We start from the raw sequence: 6,728 nt of genomic DNA on the forward strand, positions 1-6,728 counted from the left end.
CTAGTAATAACCTTGCATTCTTTCTCTTGAAGGATCGAACTGAAGTCATTACTGTATTTGCATCACAAAGGCTGTGCTACTTTCATTATGACCATAAACCACACAGATTTGAGAACTGACAGGGGCTAGGAGGAAAATATTGCTTCACAGAGTTCTTAGATTATCTGTGAATCTGATTTTGCTTTATGAGACATTTTCACTGCTTTGCTGATGGTCAGGTTTCATTCACATATTTTGGGGATTACATCTCTTTCATGCAGTGCTCCACAAAGGAACCAAACACAAGCATTGTGATCTGTTTGCACTTATCAGGAACCACTTAAACCAGAACAAATGTGTATTATTTATTATTATTGGCCTCTGGGAGTATATCTTGCAATTGGCACTGTGCAAACACTGAACACAAAGGACAGTCCTGTCCCAAAGCATTTATAACTTAGGCAGCAAACTTCAAAAGAAGCTAGTAGGTTAATGGCATAATGGAGGAGGAAGAAGGAGGTGGAAGAAGACTGAGATTGTTTGAGCACTGCTTAACAAAAGAGCGAAAGGAGAAAAAAATCCTTTGGATTGGTGAGGTCTGTAGGTTCTCTGTTCCTCCGGGGCACTGGGAGTTACTCCGCCAGCCTCTGCTGCATTCCTCAGCTTGGAATAATTTCTGTCAAAGTCATGAAGGTATAGCAGTCTGGCTCTCCTTTTGAAATGTTTTATAGTTTGTAGTTCTTCGGCATCTTGAAGAAAACGACCGCAGTGACCAGTCAGACCACACCAGCAAATGAATGAGAGCCAGAACCATTTGCCACAGCCTGACTGCCCCCTAGGAAACTTCATCCCTGGCAGGGGCAGCTCGGAGCTTGGTGGCCCCTGCTTGCTCTACAGAGCCTGTGAGACTGCAGAGGGCACCTTCCTCTGCTGGGCTGTGCAGGTGGCCAGCCCATGAACAGCAGACTGTTAGAACAGCAGACTGAGAAACTATACCCAGTCCTCTCCACCTCTTGAGTTTCACACAAAGCCTCAGTGCATCTTAGGGCTAAACATAGTCTGTATGATGAGAGGATGTTTCTTGGATAGTTGAGCGACACTAGAGCTGGAGCTAGAGAAAAACCTTGTGAGAAAGGCACTAGTGAAGACAGAGAGGTTTGGTTTAAAGTAATTAAAAGCCTTCTGAGAAGAGGACATAAGTCCTTAAAAAATGTGCCTTGAACTTTTACTCTATTCAAACACCAAATATGAGGCCAAAAAGAACATGTGCAGGGAATATTTATATAATTGGATAAAGACTGACACCTTGCTCATACAGATTCTCAGTAACCACCACAGAAGCAAAAAATTTCAGTGGTGGAAATTCCCCCTGTGTCATGGGTTAAGTTGCTGCTGTTACCCAAAACTATCTTGCCTCATGCCAGCTTCAAAATGAAAGTGCTGTCTGGAGCAAAATATTATGGGGCTTAAAGTTCAGGTTGTAACATGAGAGGCTTCCTGTTCCAATTGCTGGTTTGGGGTTCCAGGTTTTGGATGTTGGCCCTTCTGCTGGGATGGCAGCCAGATGGGGAGGGATGGGGGGCTAACACCCTGGCTTGGGGTTTAGCTCCCTGGCTTCTCCTGGCTGCTGTTTTCTGCTGTTCTATTTCTGCAAATAGGTTAAGGTAATTGTGCATTATGTTCTCTCTTTTATATTAAACTCTTTAGCTCAATCCATCAGGGTTTTTTGTGTGTTATTCTACTTCACTTCTGTGTTGGGGGAAAATAGGCAGGATAACCCATTACACCATGGTGTCCTAAAATGATTTAGGAGATTGTCAATTGACACAATCCAGGAAGACATCAATAGTGTGCTCTTAATTGCATAATTAGAAACCTTTATCCTGTAAAAGAATTAGAATTTCCCTCTTCAGTACAGTTCATGTATCTGCTGCTTTTTTTTATGTGTTGGGATAAACTAATCTGCATGTAAGGGAAGTAGGTTTTTATGTATACACCAGTCTGATCCTAACTATCTGAGCAGGAATGATTTGGCCACTTATCTGAGTTTCTGTATTACACTTAAGAAGAAAAAAATATTTCTTTAAGTTTATGTCTTTTATGCTAATAATTTGTCATTGTCCATTAATATGTATACAAGAGAAGCTCTTATATAGTCAGTTAAAATTGAATCTATGGTCCAAGAAACAACCATTAGGAGAATAACTATGTAAATGCATCAAGAACTGGCTTGCTGGCAGGATTTAAAAAAAAAAAAAAAAAAAAAGACAAGACATGATTATTTTGGATAAACATGCCTAAAAAATTGGTTTTGAGGTTCCCAGATTACTGAGCACACAGAAACCTAAGTCTTTCTTACCTACAGACAAAAAGGAAAGTGTCACATTACCCAGCCACAGGTGTTTCTTCTTCCTCTAGTTCCTCTTGCTCTTTATGCTGGCATGTTCAGCTGGGCTTTACTTATTGCAGTGGACAATCCTTTTTGTCCTTGAAATGCCTCAGAATATGAACCTTGGTTTTTTTTTTTGGGGGGGGGGGGGTTTCCTACCAATTTTACTCCTATTTCTAGCCTAAAATCTTTCTGTTGGGATCTTGAGTCCAATTATGACTAAGACATGTAAGAATATACAAGCACAGTAAGGTTTCCACAAGATGTCAAACATTATCAAATGTTGTTTACACTTTTCATTTGAAATGCTGTCTTGCATAACCCTTGGATGCTAACAGGTGTAATTAAATGTTATACTTACACCTTAAACCCAGCACTCATTAATCTGCTTATAACTTCCCTCAGCACTATCAGTGAAAAGGTATACACCAAAGCTGATGTAATTAACTCGAGTTTATGTAAGTCTTGGCCATAACATCTCAATTAAAAGGGGACTTACACCTCCTTTTGTAATCCTGGGTACTTCAGAGGAGCTTTAGCTGAAGCACTGTGGCCCATGTTTTCTAGGGCAGCACCCACACTCAGAGAGGTCAAGGGCTACCAGAATGCTAGGCACAAGTCTAAAAATATTCTTGCAAATAATGTGACAGAATTGAGAATACTTTAATTTACATGCATGTAATTTCAACACCTCATGGTGCAGCATGGCCAGCAATAACAGAGCTCCTATTTGCTATCTATGTTAACGAAGGACTGGAAAGTAGCATGTTCAGCACAAATCTCAGCAAATCTCTTCCAAGGGTATCATGGACAGAAAGCCACTGATGATTCAGCAGTTGTTTGGGTGTCTCTACTTTGGGTGATTTCAGCAAACTTCATATTGTTTTTATTAAGTGTAAAAAACTCAAGCCATACAACATTTAAGTATGGCTTCCTACCCAGAAGGCCTTTTACTGTGTCAGGAAAGAAATCAGATATGATTTATCTGTACTGGCTCTTACATATCTCTTCATTGTCTTACTGGTACTTACAAATAGTCAATTTTATTATTAAAAAAATATCTACCACTGACGTTAGGTGCATGAATTTCTTGATGTTTCTGTTGTGTTCTTGGGATTTTTTTTTACTTTTGGCCATATTTGTCTTTTACAGCTTCTGTCATTTACAAGTCCTCCATGAGCTTGTGCAAGCTCTGTCCGTGGCCCAAAACAACACAGGCCAGACTGGTGTCCAGGATTGCTCAGGTCACACTCCAGAGCAGATATGTCTTGGGGAGAGCCAGCTGATGTGGCCTAAACTGAGCCATAATACTGTACACTTGCAGTCAGAAGGTTGCAAGAACTCCAAGAGCTGATTGCTTTGACCTTCTTTCTCTAAAAGGTCCATGCATTTACTGAAATTGCATGAACTTCTCTAAGATTGCATCAAAATCATTATCTCATTCCAAGCTGTATATAGGGTCAACCAGAAGTGTGGCCCACAGGAACACTGCCCTGGCTGAATGCCCACTGGGTAATTCCTGCCCCAGCAACATGCTACATAATGAAGACACAGCAAAAGCAGAGAACTTTACCCATAGAGATTTTGCTGCCACTTCTGATCTTTAAAGATGTTTAATCTTCTATCTTTAAAATACTTTTTAGTGTAAAAGGAATGCTTCAAACAGGTAGAATTGCAACCTCATAAATATCACAGCCCTTCAAATGTGTAGTATTTTTAAAGAATCCTTTAAGATTTTGGCTCTAAGTCTGTGTCTACATATTTTTCAGACAACAGTTTTGTCTGATCCTTCAAAGGAGATGGGATGGAAGTCAGAAAACTTCAGGTCACAGATTTACTTCAAATCATGCCTTACAATGTAGAACAGCAGGCACCTCTTTCCAGTGATGTGTGAGCACTTGATGATCTTATGGTTCTTTATCATTCCCAAATCCTACTCTCAGGGAGTTTTTGAAGGCTGCAGGAAGACTCCTCAGATGACAAAACAGCAAAATATCCTGATGCTAGCAGGCTAAGATAACTTAGCCCTGGCTTTCTTGGTTCTATGAGAGCTTTCAGACTGGAATAATGTGAGGGGTGTTCAAGTCTCACCTAGTACTACACAGGTACACAAAGCACACAAGCCAAGTGTCTCGGCTTGGGGTTCTGTTTACCAAGATCTGGCAGTCTGTTATTGCAAAAGGCTTGCCTCTTACCATGGATTCTTTGGATGTGCTTCCCTCTAAAGGCCATTCAGTGAATTATGGAATTGCCCTGAAACATCAATCAAGTCTTAACACAAAATCAATTCTCAGCTGTATTCCTTATCTGGAGAGGTATTTGAGCTCTATGAAGGAGAGGAATAAGTACTTGAAGGGTTGCTTCTGCTTGTAAGAGAGCTTAAAAGAAATAAGACTTAAGTAAAGTCATAGATTTTATCAGCAAGTAGGGGGTTTAAAGATAGGATTTATGGAGTCTGAAGCATGCACGCACTTGAAATAGTACCTTACTGCACAGTACAGCGACCCACAAAGGCGAACTGGCTTGTCCCAGTCAGAACCCAAGATCTGGCTGTCCCTGTTCCCAGCCCTGTGCTCAGAGGAATAAGTGATTGTCTCCAAACACGCTGGGCTGTTCAACCTCTCAGGTATAGCTGCAGTATTGCTGCAGTTTCATGTGATCCCAGGTAAGGAACTTTCTGGTATAGTAGAGCTTGGGCAGACTGTGTCTTATCTCAAAAGATGAATTGCTCCTTCATCTGAGAGACTCAGATGTGCCATGAAATGGAGACCTTTGGGCTCCCATTGCACTCAGTGGATTAAAAGAAGCCCAAGATGGAGTGGCATGCTGAGAAGTTGGTCATTTTATCTGCTTGGTTAGGCAAAAAAACAAAGGAAACCTTTAAAGTTTATTTATTTGGGCAGACTGTGAGAAATGGGATAATCTCTAAGCATACTTGTAATCTGAGTACTGAACATTGTTAACCAACATTTATGCTCAGCTTCAGCGCTCTGTGGACATCTCCAGAGGGAAGGGGAACAAATTTTACATAAATTGAATACCCCTCTCCAGTGTTCTCTGCAGGGAGAGCATAGAGCAGTTTCACTCCTGAATGAAATCTAACGAATTGGGATCTGAGAAGAGAGCTCAACTAACTTAGAAAAAAGGGAACAACTGAAGTCTTTAAACACAGGCCATCTTAAAAGCCCTTAAAATACCTGAGACTTTCCAGAGGCCTGGGTTAGATGATAGAAGAGACCCACATCCTGCAGTCAGGGCACTGAAGAATACCTTAGGACAACTGAAATAGCACCAGCCACATATGTTTCTGTACCTGCATTGCTCTTTAGTTGTTTTGTCCACTGGAATTGTCCAAACCAGAAAAGGACTTGTCCTTTGGGATCACCTTTTTCTCTGTCTACAAAATGTAGGAATCTGCATGGCAAACTTGGGGTAAATCTTTTAGCTAAAGCTGGCTGGGCTTCACCCTGCACCAATATAAGGGAGCAGGAGCAGGTCTCTCTATTTGTGCTTTAGCTCTCTCCAGGTGCAATCCAGTGACTCCAGGTGGCACCCAGCTGTTCTTAGAGACTGAAGTCTCTGAATGCAGTTGCCCACACTACCACTGGGTCTTCACCAAACCTTTCAACATCTTTACCATCATTGTCTACACTTTACCATTTAATTCACTTCCAGGGTCTCTTTTGGAGATAGCTAATTAATTTGACCAAAACAAACTGGGATGTAATTCTGATAGGACTAGGGGGAATGGAAAAAAAAAAAGAAATGGGTAGACTCACATTAGATGTTAGGAAGAAATTCTTCACCATGAGGGTGGTGAGACATTGGTTGCCCAGGGAGATGGTAGAAGCCCCATCCCTGGAGGTTTTTAAGGCCAGGCTGGATGTGGCTCTGAGCAACCTGATCTAGTGTGAGGTGTCCCTGTCCATGGCAGGGGGGTTGGAACTACATGATCCTTGAGGTCCCTTCCAACCCTAACAATTCTATGATTCTATGATTCTCTCATACATGCCAATGTGCTGCACTGGGATGTGAAAATCTTAAACTCAGTTTCATAATATAAAAACACTGAAAAGCCCCACCCTAAGATTCATAATTATATCTTAGAGCCATCACGTCAGACCTGGAGGAGATCTAAACCAAACATAAAATGGGATCCCAGACAATTTAATTCAGTGATAGCTAGCTGGCAGGTGTAAGTCACCCTGTAAAATCTGATCTAATAGTATTCTCTCATGCCCAGGAGTGCCTTCAGATGCCTTCAGCTATGCAGAAGCAGCCCTAATTCTTACACCTTTAGGAAGGTACCAAAGCTGTGCATAAACACGGTACTTGCAGTTGCTGGCCCCACTGGCTGCAG

Source organism: Indicator indicator, chromosome 1, assembly GCF_027791375.1.
Source record: "Indicator indicator isolate 239-I01 chromosome 1, UM_Iind_1.1, whole genome shotgun sequence".
Taxonomy (NCBI): Eukaryota; Metazoa; Chordata; class Aves; order Piciformes; family Indicatoridae; genus Indicator; species Indicator indicator.